The sequence below is a fragment of the Amblyomma americanum genome, chromosome 5 (genome assembly GCF_052857255.1).
Source record: "Amblyomma americanum isolate KBUSLIRL-KWMA chromosome 5, ASM5285725v1, whole genome shotgun sequence".
Taxonomy (NCBI): Eukaryota; Metazoa; Arthropoda; class Arachnida; order Ixodida; family Ixodidae; genus Amblyomma; species Amblyomma americanum.
In genome coordinates this window covers 174,047,244-174,064,856 of record NC_135501.1, presented here as the reverse complement: position 1 = coordinate 174,064,856, position 17,613 = coordinate 174,047,244, and the positions used below count along the sequence as shown (strand labels likewise).

General features: G+C 45.2%; 1 long non-coding RNA gene across 1 annotated transcript; it reads left to right on the top strand.

Moving 5' to 3' along the window:
* Nucleotides 1-610: 610 nt before the first annotated feature.
* LOC144135319 (uncharacterized) lies at nt 611-15,514 on the top strand. Its single transcript, XR_013315448.1, has 2 exons — nt 611-725; nt 15,120-15,514. It is a non-coding gene; the product is annotated as an uncharacterized LOC144135319 (long non-coding RNA).
* The last annotated feature ends 2,099 nt before the right edge of the window (nt 15,515-17,613 follow it).

Below are 17,613 nucleotides of genomic sequence, written 5' to 3'. Positions count from 1 at the left end.
AACATAATCAAAAATTCGAATACCGCATGATGAAAGTCACCTAGTTGGGACTGTGAACTCCTAAGTGTGTTGCAGTTGTAGCGTTACATCACTGCGAGCACGTTCAGCCAAAACAAGAATGCATTTACAACCCTTCATTCATCGCAGCACAACAGCGTGAAATCAGTTTGCTAGCACTGTGCACACATTGACTGTTAATCACGGCCGGCCTTTAATTCCATGCGAACAAAGCCAGAATCGATGTTGGGCTGCGCAACAATGCTGCATAGGAACTAGTGCCTCCGCTAGGCAAAATAATGTTGGCGCCGTAGCCTACTGGACTGAGTGAGGGGTAAATTTAGAAAAGCGACCTAGAACGTAGAGCCAAATAAACTTTGTAGTGGAATGAGCCAGAAGTGGATCAAAATAAGTACAATGATCCACATGTTTTACGTTATCTCCGGAGAACATAAGGGCGCACCTGGCATCTCTGGGCAGCTTTGCCCTTTCTGCTCGGAGTAGTGGTGGCACTGTAATCATCTAATCCTTTTTCTCTAGCTGGAATAGGATGCACTGACGAGCGCTCAAAGAGTGGGTGTGTGTGAGCAGCTTTGTTCATGTGCAGGACCAAGAAGGCGGATACCGTGATCGCCCTGAGTTCAACGGGGGAGATGGAGAGTGACGATAAGTGCTTCGCAGCGCCTACCGGTGTTGCCGATCCGACCGACAAGAGGGTGCCAGACCTTGTAAGCAGCGTGCGGTAGACAACTGATTGGTGTCACGATCTGAGCGAGAACAGTTGCCCTCCATTGTCTCAACGACTCTTGAGTGTCCTAACAAAAGTATAATGCAGAAAGGTCCACGAAATTAAAACCTTTTCTGGAAAGGCACGCTGCTTGACAAATTCGAGCTACGACAGAAGGAAAACGATGTAATCGTTATCGTTATCTTCTCTATGCTTGGCCAGTGTTTATGCAATAGGAAGGGCTCTAGACGACGAGCTCGCATCTCGCAGAAATACATCCCCTTAAGAAGTGCTGCGATTGAGATTAACCATTAGTGTTGTCGTTAACTCTGTCGTTTTCAGTCTGAGCAGCACACATCTTGCATATGATGCATCACCTTGGAAAGATAGGCTACTGCATGCGATCACAATGCCTCGCAACCACATGAACGCATGAGAACACGCTGCCACGGCGGTAACCAGAATGCGGGTGGGCTCAGATCATGGTTGCTCGGGTTTTTCCTGCGTTCTCGTGCTTGATATCCGAACGCAATTGTCTTCCACGGGGCTCACTGTGCAATCCACTCGGCCTTTGTAGTGCACATTTTGTAGGCCTGACATAAAGCTAACAACGAACAACCGCGGTGATCAGGCCATTGGCGATTTGCAAGGACCATTTGGCGGAGTCATTATATTTACGGATAGCTAGTGTTCAGTTGCCTAAAGCCTGTTAAATATTATGTGCAGTAATAAAATTTTTACAATGATTACATGCTGCATGCGGATGCAGTGTTAAGTTGTCACCCTGAAGAACACAGTATGCGAATAAGCTTACAGGTGAGCGGCAGACTCATTCGCACACTCATACTCGGTGTCCGACAAACGCGTTGAACTTATAAAACTGCTGCGTCTGCAGTGGTGCGCGTTATCCACGTAATCGTAGTCTCCGTGGGGTATTGGCGTGACAGAGCAGAGCCTGGTGTGACGAGCAATGTCACACCAGGCAGGTCCATTCTGGCAGCTACAATGCCTTGTTGTATGACCCGCCGCTAGCCGCTTCTGAACACTTCATTCTTAAAACAGCGCAAAAACGGCTTCGTTCTCATGGCAGCGAAGACAATGCGTACATAAAAATCTCGGAGGGTAGCACTTTCTAGGAGGGACAAGCAGTCTGCCGCCTTTCACATTCTCACGCCCGGTTACTGATTGGTATTCCTGGCTATATGCACTAGTCCCTGTAAACAGTCATTTCATGAGCGTCAAATTCATAAGCGTTACTTGAAGGTGGCGGCAGGCAGTCCGAAACAATCATGGGGAAGCTCACGTGAAACTTGAAAAGTTCTTTATTGGGAGATATTGTCCCCCAAACAAACTAAGCTAGGCACACCACACAAATAAGTTTGCATTTGCCAACGCATATCTGCTTGTTCGCTTTAATCCAATGGTGCGCAGAAGAAACTGGCCAGATTGATGACCAACAGCGTCAAGTATACCAGGCCGGACACCAAGCTGGGCCTGTCGTTCGAGCTGGGCACTCTGCTGTACATGATGTCGGACGCAAACCTGAAGGCGGACAAACTGGCCTACGCCAAGTGCAATCGCTCAACTGTGGAGCACTTGGACGCGGTAAGTGCATCTGAAATGTCCTTTATTCTGGCAACATTTATGGCGATCGATGCGGCGATCGGTTCCAAGGGCATCGCCCCTAAGATTACCCTGACAGATTAACGCCCATCGGCCAGCTTCTCGAAACTTAGATTTCGGCTTCTACGCTTCCGAAGTCCGACTACAAGAGAATACAGATCACGGGGAGATATCGAATAATTTGTGCGGCGTTCTCGCTAATCTAACACAGCACGATTTAGCGCGGGTTCAGGTGACCGAGATAATACGTCTTCATTTCCTTGACCTTCGTTACCGCTGCCGCACCTTTATTAAATTACTCCAACCCGTGGTTTACACATCCACCAAACCCTGCAGAAACAGTGCGCCACAGCACTGATGCGAAAGCTCTTCTTCTTTTGTGGCTCGGCAGCTCGGCTTAATTAGTAGCAGGGGAGGGCGAGATTAAACGAAAAAGAAAGAGATAAAGGAAGGAGGAAAGAAATAAGGAAAGAAAGAAAGAAAGGAGGAAACAATGGAGGAAAGGAGGAAAGAAAGAAGGGAAGGAGGAAAGAAATAGAGAAAGAAGGAAAGAAAGAAAGATAGAAGGAAAGAAGGAAAGAAAGGAAGGAAGGAGGAAAGAAAGAAGGAAAGGAGGAAAGAAAGGAAAGAAGGAAGGAAAGAAAGAAAGAAGGAAAGAAATAAGGAAAGAAAGAAAGAAAGAAAGGAGGAAAGAAAGAAGGAAAGAAGGAAGGAAAGGAGGAAAGAACGAATGAAAGGAAGGAGGAAAGAAAGAGAGAAAGAAAGGAACACAGAAAGCAAGGAAGAAAGAAAGAACAGAAAAATGGCAATGGTAATGAAGGGAGTGGTGCTAGTCTGCTCATTGAAAACGTCGTAGACGTCTTCAACATACCATTGTCAGCGCTATAGCAGATCTGAATACAGCTAAGACTGGCTAACTGGCCAGATAGATAGAAGACAACTTAGACGAGGACAGAAGAGACGTACAAGAAAAGGACCAAAACAAAATTCAAGCTCTTCTTGAAGGGTGCGGTGGGACAACAAACCACGTGTGTGTGTTATCATGCCGAAGAGAGGTAACAGATGCATGAAAGTGAGCTGCACGCTTGAAATCTGAAATAAGAACGCTCTTGAAGGCAATGAACAGCATGGCTTGTTTCGGTGCATTTGTTGTTTTCCGAAGGCCACTTTGGCAAATGAGGAAAAACGAACGGTCTGTATGTCACCTTTCTATACTCCCCTCAATCACATTCGACTTCCACCTTGTTTCAAGATGCCCCACCGCCCTCAAAGGTGTTGCACTGGGAGCGCAGTGCAAAAAGTGAACTAGCCATCATTATGCGATTTAGTATGTCAATTCTTGTTCAGTTATGGGCTTTTAACTGCAGATTTTTATGTCCACAAAAATGCTCCCAACTACATGGTGTATAACATATCATACGCGACAATATTTTGTTAAAATGTCGTAATCACCAGTTTTGCCAGAAACGCATTAAGGCGGGCTTGCACATTATCACCATTCCACCTCCCCATATATAGTTATAAAGTGAAGGCTAGAAGAAAGTAACCTATAGGTTATAATGGTACCGATCCTTTCGTCCTAGAATGAGCTCCCAGATAACATTTTGAACCGTTAATAATCTTCATGCCGTAACAGAAGAACCTCTCAATGGTCATTGAAACTCACATGGACGTCCCACGGATGTCCTAAACGTTCACATTACGTCCAAAGGGGTTTCAGTGTACCCATTGGGCTTTTTTCGAGCTACACCACGGATTGAGGCAGGGTTGCGCATTATCATCATTCCACCTCACCATATGTAATCATAAAGAGAAGGCTACAAGAAAGTAACCTAGGTTATAATCTCTTATACAAATTAGGCGCAGCAGTCGTAGAGCAGCGGCTCTAGGCTTTAATGTATGGTGATGATGTACGCTTAGCTGATAGCCAAGTTTTGCAGCCTGTGGTTAATATTTATGAAGGATACAATCAAGGCTTAGTTTTGTTAGCTCGACATTTTCTTTAATGCTTTAATGTGCTGTTTGAAGAGCTTAGCTGTTCTTTACTGCACTTTCAAAATAGCATAGTCCTTCTAGGGAGTAAATCACAGCGCACAGGATACATCCATTCTGTGCTAAAGTATAAACTGCGCGCTACTCACCAAGGCCACACTGTATCTACTTGAGAGGATATTGGCCAGAGTTGCTTGCAGGTGCTCACAGAATATACGCACACATTATTACAGAGTAGACGCGCGGAATGAAGTTTAAAGCCATCGCAGTCTGGTAACACAGAAACATAGTCTCGGCGAAGACTGCGCTTACATCATTAATAACGAATTGTTTGTTTGCATAACGTCATTATTAAGCTGCCCTTTAAAACCTGGCCACGTATGTAGGCCCTATTAATCTACCAATCTTTACTACTTACTTTAGTACCACTAATCAACTAATCTATTCCAATACTACTAATCTTTACTACTGATCTTTACTACTAATCTTCTAATTACTAATCTTTCTATTCACAGCAGGCAGTCGTAGTATGTATTTTATGGTTCAAAATATGGTTACTGTTTCATTCATTGGAGGACCGATGAAAGACAATTTTCCGGCTGTACGTCACGGGTTGGTCACGTTACGTCATTAAGGATGTGAGTAAATAGGCACACCAGCGTGACGTATTCTTCAGACGGGGCTGTCCACTCTCCAAGCGTGTCCTCTCCTCAGGGTACACGTGAGGTAAATGAGCCACTCCTCTGGGAAGCATGACCTTGAAAGATTCGAGCCTGTGCTGAGAACACCGTGAAAATTGTTGCGCACTTTCAATAAGGAGAAGATTAGAAAAAAAATGTCAGTGGCTTAACTTGGCTAACCCTGGAATTCGGCGTAAAGCAAGCACGCTTGCTAAGTGTCTGAGGCTCGTCCATGGCGGCTCCGCTACACGCTCGCGACAGCCGTTCTATATATACCCACACGACCAAGTGGTTACGACCTGCTATCACATGGTCTTACGACACCCCAGTCGGATCTCATAACGTGGCTTCACATCACGCCATCGGATGTACTTAAGGTCAAAGGTCAGAGGTCAAAGGTAAACTAAAGGTCATGGGTCAAGGTGAGGGTCAAGGGTTCGACACCATAACCGTACCACATATGGTCATATACACGGCTAACAAGGTTAGGCTGAAGGTCGTTCAAGGTCATTATCCGGCCTACGCGACGACTGCTTTACCTAGCGTGATGAAGCTTTTCGCTTGAATACTGATTCTTAATCGCCTTCTCTTTCGAGACATGCGGCCGCGGCACTCTAAAATATCAGGCCGGCGCGTACTATAGACAGGTGGACAACAACACGGCCTACGTGTATGTGTACGAGGATACGATAACCCTGAGGGAGAAGATTAGTTAACAAAAGTGAATTTTCCATCCCTTCCATTTCGCCACACGATCAAAACACGCTTCTCCACACAAAGTGATTAAAAGGTTAACGTTGCTGCAATACAAACCTAGCACGAGTAGTAACGCACTAGAAGAGTGCCCAGAATGCTTAGGCACCAACCCAGAATGCTTAGGCACCAACTAGCCTGCAAAAACATACTCGAAGAGTTCTTATACCGGGTGTTTCTCCCCAAGATTTTACACAATTTCTAAAAATGGGCTTTTTGAGTTAGAGAAGTGCTTCTTTCAACGTGCCATTGTCAGCGCTATAGCACATCTGACTACAGCTAAGGTGTGCTTACTGGCCAGATAGATAGTTAACTTTTTAACTATTACTGTTAGGCTCCTTATTTTTTGAGAATAGGGTAGCCTACCAAAATTACTATCCATATCAATTTTTAGAATTTCGAAGACGCGGTTACCCTCAGCGCTGTGGCCAAAATTGTTGGATATTTTTTACGAGTCACGTGCATTGGAAAGGTTGCTTTGCCTGAGAGCTTGTCGAAAGCACATGCATTTCAGCGCAATGTAGGCAAAATTTGTTAGGCCGCAACATCGAGGGTAACCGCGTTTTCAAATTTCTAGAAACTGACATGAATAATAATTATGGTGGTCTACATACCTTTTGGTAATTAAGGAACCTATCAGTGGTGGTTAAAAAATTAACTATTCAGGGTTAGTTAACCCACCCGCTTGTTAGCACGTCTTAGCTGCATTCTGATGTACCACGTCGCTGAAAATATTAGGCCAAAAAAAAAGCGCTTTTCTAACTAAAAAAACTTGTTTTTTAATTGTGTAAAATCTTAGACTCTGCAAATGCTCCTTACCAGATCGGTGCTACGGGTTCGTTTTTCAAAGGTTTCCCAAGGCTTTGCAGTGAATGAGGTCTCATGGCTTCAGACCATTCAGCTTAGAGTTCTCTTAACGCTCCGACTGCCTTGTCATTGCTTTAAGAACCATGAACGAATCTCCGTATGGTTTTTTTTGTTCATGAACACATGCTTATCGAGTCAGTCACATCCTTGTGACCTGATGTGTGCGTTATTATGGGCTTGATGGCGACGCTGTTATGTACTCCGCGAGAGAACACATTGCACGTTTAGAGAACCGCCGTGAGATGTGTCGGGTTGGTTTGAAGGATTACATTGTCTGCTCGGATCTTTGTTAGATACTGCTTGGGCTTCGCGATGTCCACGTTGAAATAACCGACTAGCATTTGTGGTATACTAACTTATGTTGCCCCCCCCCCCCCCCCCCTCTTGAAGAAGCTGTTAATGCGTTAGTGCTACTGATACTGCTGCGCAGAATGGGGAGGAGGGTGGGGCAGAGTGCAAGGAGGCGCGGTGGCCAATAGGAGAAGTCGAGGGGTCTGAGTAAGGTTTGGCATGACGTAAAGCACGTGACGGAAGCGACGTCAGCATGGGCTTCGGCACAGGCACTTCCGACGTGGTCGTGGCAGGCGCGCCCATTCAAGGCACGGCCTAGTGACACCATCACTCCTCCGCACGATGGAACCGCTTCTGAGGTGCCCCCCGCACCCTCCCTGCTCACGTGTACATCCCCTCCACCCGGGCACACTCACACGGACGTTTTTAGACGACCAGGACAGGTGCGCTTTCCCGGGAACATTAGCTTTAACATCTTGCACTGCAGAACACCTTCCGCGAGCTGAAACACGAAAAAGCGATGTGTAGACCTTGTCACACATCCTTTGCAGAATGGCGAAGGTAACCAGAAAGTTAATTGTAAGCCTATCTCGCAAATATCCACGCGACGACAATGCATTCGCCCGCGTAGTTTATGGAATCCTCATAACATTCAAGACCTGTCGTCTAGAGAACGGCACATATTTCCTGACGACGACACGGACGTACACTGAAGTCTCATAAACCATTTCTTTCTCTGGATGGTCGGCCTTCTTGTGATGATCGGCGTAGACGTAGACCTACCTCACCATTATTCTGCCTTAGGTATGTCGAATTTCTTGTCTCAAGCAGCCAGAGCCGTGTCAAATATGCGCACAGCAAGTTTTCGCCGAGCACACCTTTTCCCGGTACACGACGCTCATCTGGTAGAAAACATTCATTACACGCAATTAACATATGAGAAACAGCAGTGCTCCAAACACGCCTTCTCACACTGCTCCCTCTGCGCAGATGGGCAAGTATATATAGGGCGCGCAGCTACGGTGATTTATGTGGTTACCTTGGTCACCTCTGTAGCTTTATATCACTCACTCTAGTGAAACCTATACCTTGTGCGTCTCTAGGATACGAGAGGGGACAGGGTAGACAGTTCGAGAGGAGGTAGCTTGAGAGAGTGCTTAGGGAGAGAGCTGCGACTCCCACCGCAAGGCGGGATGGGGGAGGGGGGGGGAGGCGAAAAGCACGCCGAAAGAGCCGAAAAGCACGCGTTATAGATTTTTGTTTCCATGAACACAACCTTGTTGACGTGTGCGTTAGCGAGTGTTGGTGCAGGTCAAACATAAAATATTTTTTACCTGGAACTTATGTGCAACTATTTTGGTCATTCTGTAGCAAAGTTTGAATGTGTATCAAAGGATATGGCCAGCAGATATTGTAATTGAAGTCTCCTTCAAGTTAGATCTCGAAATATATGAGTAAAGAAGCACTGGTTTGGACCGGTTATGGTAATAGAAACAATTGCAAATAATGCCCGGTAGTGACGGTAGTGGAGCGTAATGAAATTAGCTCACAAGCATTCTTGTGTACTAGATGTGACTTCTCGAGAATGGAGCGGGCAGATGCAGCTGGTATGGAATGGCGAAATACTGTACAAAAAAATCTGGGTTTAAGTGCAATCGTAAGGGAACGGACCACATACAACACGTATCTCATGGTTACGGTGGAAATGAAAAGTCATCATATTGCAATAATTGAGCACTGCACTCTCCAAGAAACAAGGATTTATAACTCCGATTTGGATCTGAAAACGGCATAAAATAAACTGAAATGACACCTTGTGATGAAGCCCTGGCATTATCAGTGAATCCCCATATTCGACTACATCTCGTTAAAATATCGCTGATTTATTTTAAGTACACCATGTTTTTTTTCTTTCGGAGTGTTAATGTTTTATTGCACTGTACGCACTCTCCAGTACACCATTCGATAAAAAGCGATCTTCCCGTTGAGTCGCCGACGATGTGCTTCTAGCTTTTGCCGCTGGACGGCGGCACAGTGCTTCCCAATTCTCGCATAAAGCGATAACCACGATGATCCACGATAACTTACAACAGGGCGTACATCATTGTGTCCTAAGACGTTTTAGTGTGGAAATTATGCTTGAAAAATGGAAGCTACTTTATATACTAAAATGACTTACCTTCTGGAGGGTGAGATCAACATAGATTTAAGTACATGAGTTCCGCCGACCTGCAATCACTATCATGCTCACTGATCATGGTTTCCAACATCGCGATAGGAAAAACCAACCTATGCACTTGGTAAAGGTCTCTACCGGTTCTAAGCGGTGCGGAATCGTTCACCTTAGACAGCAAGTTTTCTGTTGTGCCACAGAAAAAATTCGGCGGTTAAAAATTAGTGCTAGGCCCCTTTAAGGGCTGTACCTAAGGCCACAGTGAAACATTCTGCACAGTGCATCACCCCAGTTTCATGTTATAAATCGCGGCGGACGGCGGACGGCTTTTGTGCTAATAGGAGCTATAATGCTTTCGCATTAAAAAAAACAAAGATGGGGCGAACGCTGGCTATTTCGAAGTAAACTGCGCTGTGTCGCCACAGTAATTTCAAAACTGATCCCAGATGCCAGGCTTAACGGAAATTTCCTTCGAAATGCTGATTGCTGAATTATTTTCGGCGTACACACAACGAGCAAGCACGTAGCTGAGTTTTCTGGCGGGCTATTTGGTACAAATAGTTCATGCTGGAACACTAACCTTAAACACGAGGTAGAAAACACAGCAGAATACATGCATGGAGCATAGACTTGGTGCTCGTAACACCGCTGGAAGAAGCATAAAAACAAAAACAAATACAAATAACGAAACATAAGATGGCTGGGGTACAACCTGGCTTGAACTCAGTTATACGAGCGAAAGCTGTTAAGCATGGTCGAGCTACAGTGTCTTAAATCAAGTGTCAAGGCCAATGATTGGAGGTCAAACGCCAGTTACTCAGTGGTCGTAGTCATACGATCACGTGGTCATACTACCACAGCTTGGACCATACCACTGCGCAGTTAAGTTCGGTTTGACCTTGTGAGGCATTGAAGGTCATTGTCTCATCCACATCGAAATCGGAAGTTTTACCACGAGGAGTAGAGCTCTCTTTCTAAAACATAAAAAGCAATAAACCCATTCTGAAGGAGTCAAAAGGCATGTGCGGAGTGCGCGTGGCTAACGCAGCGTTGAGAGAAAAACCCGAAAACAGAAGTAATTCCTAAAATGCGTGCAGTGACAACAAAGATGAGGCGTAAACGCTAAAAAAATGCCCTAAAAACCGGCGCGGTCGTTGAGGTACCACTTCGAACAGTGAATCATAGTTCTCATCTTAACTTTACTTCCCTTTATTCCTCTTAAAGACTTTACATAAAGGCTGGCGTTAACACGGAAACTAGAACGTTTCTTTTCACGATAACAGGTGCGATGTGGCTTAATTTAAGAAGGCTGATGGGAAGCTGATGGCTGCAAATTTGCGGCCAAGGTCGTTCTAGTGACATTCTGTTTGGAGGAAGAGAGACTGGAAAAGTAAGGACGTGGAGGCTAACGAAAAAAAGGCTCAGCTTAAGCTAAGGACAACGCAGCGAGCTATGGAAAGAAAAATGATAGGTGTAACGTTAAGAGACCGGAAGCGGGTAGAGTGGTTGAGGGAACAAATGTGGTTTAATGACACCCTAGTCGAAATCAGCAGGAAGAAATCGGCTTAGGCAGGGCATGTAATGAAACGGCTAGGTAACTGCTTGCCTTTAAGGGTAACGGAGTGAATTCCAAGATGAGGTAGGCTTAGAAGGGGGCGGCCAATAGTTAGGTGGGCGGATGAGATAAGAAGTTTGCAGGAATATGGTGACCGCAGGTGGCAAGGGACAGGGTTAATTGGAGAGACATGGGAGAGGACTTTGCCCTGCCGTGGGCATAGTCAGGTTGATGATGATGATGACGAATTGCATCGTGCGTGACGAAGGTGTGCAGATGCATGGTTCCTGCTTGAGGTGAGAATAATAAAAACTGGAGGGGACTGCTAAGCTTTGCCTTAAGGGTATGGCATGATAGCGTTAATGAATTAATGTGCGTATAAGAGGAATCAATTAACATATCGTAGATTGCTTGCACAACTTTCGCAGTGGCCCACCTGCTGTTTATGTTGCTTCTCTGGGGTTTTTTCTTTGGTTTTCGCTGAGGACGTAGCCTGTGCCGTCACCTCTCCTCGTTTCGCGAACAGATTGACGGAGTGTACACTGATCCATTACATATTCAAACAAGTAAGAATGCATGACACCACCAGCAGTATTTCTCGATCAATAATTGGCAGATTGAAATCCTATTCCAAAAGAATATGGTTTGCACGAATATCTTCAAGGCACCCATACAATGCACAGTCGGTTGGAGCGCTGGACCAGGAGGGCGCTTAAATGACCTAATAACCAAGCTCATCCCATTTGAGAGTTTTAACTTACAGAAAGCTAACTCCGCTGTAACATTTGAGAACTCGGTCTTGGCACATAAGATAGCGCCACGGTCACGCCGTAAGTGATGATAGCCTGAAGGAAAGGCCTCGGCATCCGATATATCTGGATCGAGCCACGCCTCAGTGCCTACAGCACAAACCAGTCGTCGCATGTGTGTCTTTCTTTTCTCGTCCTTCGTCTATATGTCTGGTTTTCTCTTAAATATCTACCAACTGGACCTGATTTCGACTCCCCAGCTATGTATCGATTTATTGAATGAAGAAAATGAAACTCGACAACTAATTTTAATGCTGCAACAATGCATTGTCGCAACCCGAAGTGACGGTGACATGCCTTGAATAGCATGGGGTCATTGTTGGGTCACCACACAAGCTGTGTTGTTCCCCTTCAATCGTTTGTCACGCAGGTAAAGCGTGTCCAACCGCTAAACCAGTTTTATTCCCTCAACGCTATCCCGTTTGGCATACTCCCACAACTTCCGCCGTTTTTACTGAAAAAATGCTTCAAACACCGTGTGCAACGCTGCCAAAGCTAGCGCTCTTCTTTGCGCTGCCTGCATCCGCGAGCAAAAAGTAGTGCCTTACTTGTGGGCAGCGAAACACAGCAAACGTTATTACTGCACGCTTATTACATGACACATTTGTCATGATCTTGATTAAATGCACTGTTATTGCTGACAACACGCTGTCGCTTTCTCGTGACATAGACCAATTGGGCACAGAACAAGCGCGGAGTAACACAACTCCTTTTTTTCCCGTCTGGACTACTTCCGTACCTTTCACAGCGTTGCACCTGATGTATGAAACGGAGTATAAGTTCGCTTTTCTGGGAAAGGAGACCATTAATGCTGTCGCGTTAATTTTTTTCAACATTGACAGACTGGGATAGTTGGGACTGTAACTTGAGAGATGAAAGGTTTATATGTATGCCTATGAGCGATAACTGAAACGGCCGGCTGTGTTTTGCTCGGCTTAGCTTTTGTTTCAGTGGGTCTTGCGCGTCCCACTGGTGGCAGCACCTGCATCGCTGGACAGTGGCGCATCGCTTAACCGCCTCACCACTGCACCAGAAGTGGCATGAGGGGTGCCTGTGATCTGTGAATATTGGTACAGGTTCTATTTACAGGAGCTATTTACATGTTCGCTGCCCCTACAGGGTCTATATGTAGCGTGTGACAATATGAAGTATAGAATGACCAACTCCGCGTATATCGACACTAACCCATTAAGCTCAAGGTGGAGCTTAAGTTGCTCCCGTAGTTTTAGTGCTCTAGCACTAAGGCTCCCCCTAACCTAACCTAACCTAATCGCCTTCTTTGCCCGAAGGCTGCTTGACCTTGAACGCGATAGTGTTAAGTGTGCCCTGTCCCAGGAAAGCCAGCGTATTCTTAGGCAAAGGGCAACCTCGCCTTTACCGTTGTTAATTGCTTCGCGCGCGTCTTGCATCTGTAATTATAGCGACGTTCCCATTTGTCTTTACTTTGGCTTGTTTCTGTTCTTCCCATTGGGTAGCTAATTATCGCGTCCGCATGCGTCTTGCGCGTGCCCTATCTTCTGCTTCTTGGCCCATCCCGTTTGCTTGGTTGTGTTTCTTTTGCTTTTTATCATTATTTTGTTGCTCGCCGCTACGTGCAATTCTGTTTACTGCTTGAGGTTTTTCTCGCTGAGGAGTTCACTAGCAGCGCGCATTGAGTGATTCCCCCTAAATAAATTTGCAGGTTTATTTCGTTCGGTCCTTTGTGCTGGTTTAATAATAATAATAATAATAATAATAATAATAATAATAATATTAATTGGTTTTTGGTGAAAGCAAATGGCGCAGTATCTGTCTCATATATCTTTGGACACCTGAACCGCGCCGTGAGGGAAGGGATAAAGGAGGGAGCGAAAGAAGAAAGGAAGAATAGGTGCCGTAGTGGAGGGCTCCGGAATAATTTCGACCTCCTGGGGATCTTTAACGTGCACTGACATCGCACAGCACACGGGCGCCTTAGCGTTTTTCCTCCATAAAAACGCAGCCGCCGCGGTCGGGTTCGAACCCGGGAACTCCGGATCAGTAGTCGAGCGCCCTAACCACTGAGCCACCGCGGCGGGTGACTGGTTCTGAAACGAGTTTGTGAAGTGATCCATGATATCATCCTGTTTGCAGATAAACCATACCTGCGATTTGTGATGTGATGGAGGTCGATCCCTTAAGTGTTCCTCGTGGTTTCAAAGTTCTGCGCTGTGTGTATTTTCGTCCTGGCATTTTCGCTCAAGGTTTTAATCTTAACGAATTTGAATTGGACCAGAACACTTAAAAATAAAGGCTCTTTTGCTGCCTAAGCAACGTCATCATACCCAGAGAGAGCCTTAGGATTGATTTTGACCGAGCAATATAAATTCTCAGCTGCCAACGCTCGTCAATGGCGTGAACAAAGGGACTGCTAAGCGGAACCTCGGAGGTGTAAGAAAAAAATTCTGTTCCACGGCAGCTACCGTGGTGTGAAAATTTGCATCTGTAGATGAGGATGTGACGTAACTAATAAAATATAAAAGTTAAAATGTTAGACAATAAGGATCGCCGCCTGTATCTGGGAAGTGTGTGCAGAAAGGACCCCTGGATGCTGAAGCCGCACATTAACGCCTTCACGGAGCAGTTTCCAAACTCTTGGCTTTAAATTTCGTACTTGGCCGAGCTTACGTGTCCCCCGAACATGTCCAGCTGTTTCGGGCAAAAATTTTGAAAATTTCAAAATGGTAAGACACTGTTGTCGAAATGTCCAAGGTAATGGTTCATTTTTCTGACATGTTGCAACATCTTTCTTTCAAAGTGTTTCCATCGATCGCATCAATAAGTTAAGACAGCCTTTTAAAACCAATGGGGAACGCTTTTGACGATAGCAAAGACGTGAATAGAAAACAAAATACAAGAACATCATCAGGTGATCTGCGGATATATTGATTGTTGTAGTGGAGTCTTACATTACATCAAAAAATTGAGTTCATAAACGGTTTCTCGCTCAAAAATGCTTTTGTCCAGAATGGCTTTGCAGAATTGCTGGGCCAAAGTCCTTGACCCATAACCTTCCTGCTGCGCTCAACAAATACTATTCTATTAATGTATACAGTGTCAAGCAGCTGAATTCTTTTATTGCTTATGATTTCTACCGCTATTTTTGTTCTGTTAGCGATTTTTCGTATTGAATTGCACATTCAGGTTATTTTCTTTTGTTGTTGTTTTTCTTTGTGTGAAATGTCTTTTTTGTGATATGCATCATATACGCTAAATGCTGTGTGTATGCTATGGAAATAGTATAGATCAGTTTCATTTGTGAACTTCTGTTTACTGCTTGAGGTTTTTCTCGCTGAGGAGTTCACTAACAGCGCGCATTATGAGTTTGATTCCCCCTGAATAAATTTGCAGGTTTATTCGTTCGAACCTTTGTGCTGGTTTCAGTGCAGAAACGAGTTTGCGAAGTGATCCATGATATCATCCTGTTTGCAGATAAACCATACCTGGGTCTAGTCAAGCGCATTGCTTTTAGGTCAGGAGACCTTTCCAATTTCTTTAAATATAAAATGTGCACGTATGTATACGTATGTTTCTCAGAACAAAACGGCAACATCACTACCATGCTCAAACTTGCTGCCTTACGATCCACTTAAGAGAGCTACGCCACCACGTGTTCCACTCGTCTTCTTCGCAGCTGATTAAGCTGAAGCACGCCCACAAGCTCCGCGCAGAGATGTCTTGGCTGGTGAACAACGAGCACCTCGGCCACTACAACCTGAACTGCAGCTCCAGCTCCACAAAAGACCCCTTCCGTCGGCTGAAGTACATCCAGACATCAAAAGAGATGTTCCATATTCCCTGGGACAACGGGTCGGTGTCGCTGGCAGGGCAACGGGCATTATAAGATATGTCTTTCGGCGCACGGCCAGAATTCGTTGTGCCTGTCTCACGAATAGTGGACACTTGCATGGAAGCTACCAGTCGTATAAGCGACAGTTTCCACGCCTGGGCTGTTTGCTCGCTATAGTGCCTTCACGTCTGTACATTTGTGAAGGCTGTCGCCTATCGTTCGCATAGCTTCGACTGCAATGCGAAAAAAAATTGTGGCGCCAACCGTAGGTGCTATCGACCTATCGGAGGAATTTCTCCACTTTGCGCTTTTTCTTCGTGATTCAAGTTCTTTTCTTTTGCCTTCATTCATGCGTTTGCTTTGTTTCTTAACGTAATTTTGCGTTTCCTTGCACTTCTACCGCAACAACGCGTCTTGTGCATAAGCACGTCTCATTACTGCGCGATTCCCCGAACAACGTTCTCGAAACAAATCTAGATATTTTAGAGCTTTCTCAAAATATTCTATTGGCGTGCACTTTACTATACCATTTTGCGTTTCCTCAAGAAAAATAAATTTCTTTCTTATCTGCTTTCGCATTTTTTGTTTTCTCGTCTTACGACGCACTCTTAACACGCCATTTTTTAAGGCTTGCAGAGCATCGTGTTTCTCTTTGTAGAGCTCACCGTCTGTCACATCTCCACCACAAAGGGGGGTGGGGGGTGGACTTTTTGAACGCTGGAATAAAATCTTATCATGTCCTACCGAGTGGGTTTTCAGTTCCGTGACAGCGAATCGTGAAATAAAGCGCAATAGGTAGTCGGATTGGGATCCCAGAAGAACAATGACGGCACTGGGATTAATAGATTTAATCATATTTTCGCATTTTGTGGGATCACTGAATATATCTGCCTTGATAATAGTGTGTTCAACGGTAAGCTTGAGACTTTTTTTTGCGAGGAGCCTTTACCATGTACGGAACTCGTACTTGGGGATCTATTTTATTTTATTTATCTCATACTGCGAACTAAACACGGTCCAAGCAGTTTAAAGCACTCCGTTCAAAATAAAATGAGCTTTCTGACAACGCTGTTATGCGCAGTTATGAAGCTACATATTCAAACATTCAGGATTTTTCGTGCTTAAAAATAACTAGAAAATGTGTAACCCGAGACGAAGAAACCCTCAGGAGCTAGAAATCTCGGAAAAGAATCTGTTCACGTGTTACTGCACTTCCACTCCTTATGGAACACTCTGAACACTCGAGAATTCTTTGTCGGAGGAACATGTTTGAGGTTTACTGCATGGCAAGAGTAAGAGCCTGTCATAAGCCTGAAGAACTTAGAAAAAATTCACAGCATCCCGCTATCAAATCGGCCAGGGTAGACTCATTGATATTGCCTCGTAATGCCAGAGAAAAAAATCGCCGTCAGCCGACGTGAAGAGCGGAAATGTGGGGTTCGTTTTCGCATACACAAAGGCAGCCGGCAACCATGAAGTGGCGCAATCCAATAGGCATAAACACAAACCCAATGCCTCAGCATGTCGCGTGAGCGGCTCTATCAATATATAACTGCGGAGTTTAATGCGCTCCTGATATGTAAACTACCTAAACAATACCCTAACCATGAGTACTCGCCAGCCGCATGCTGAGCGACTCTCGCTATACGCCATATGCAGCCATGTAATAAGGTACATAAGAAACCGGATGTGATTGACATGAAAGAAGCTCACAGTCGTTGGAGCGAAGGAGAGCGTAGAGGGCACATTATTCGTGTACGCGGAACATGAGCGAAACTTTACACAATGCTGAAGACGCTTACTCGGTGCAAAACCGCACGCAACGTGTGGTTAAGTAAAGTGTAACACACGACATTTGCTGAAGCACCAGTTACTTACGAATGCATTTTACAGACACTGCCAACGCGCCTTCCACACTCCAGCAATGCACACGTACAGGCAAGGAAATTTACGAAGAAATTTTGACCCAGTCTACCGGAAAATAGCACAGCGGGAATAGTCAATGCTAAGGAACTGTTTAAGCATTGCTGGTGACCCTCTTTGGTGGCTGACGCCCTGACACTGACGACCCATTGTTTTTTCTGGGCAAAAATAGATTCTCTTGCTCATTCTTGGTGTGCTCACATTGGTCTGGCAGCAAAAGACACATTTGCAGATGAGATTATTAAACTTAAATTTCCCGCCTGTAAATTCATGCTCGGGACGTCGACAGAAAGGGAAGACACGTAGCCGCCATTTTGAAGGGAATGACTGTGTAGCATAGCCTCCGAGATCCGGGTCGAGACTCTGTCGAGACGCACGCATTTTGTTTTACGGAATCTTCCGTTAATGGCGACAC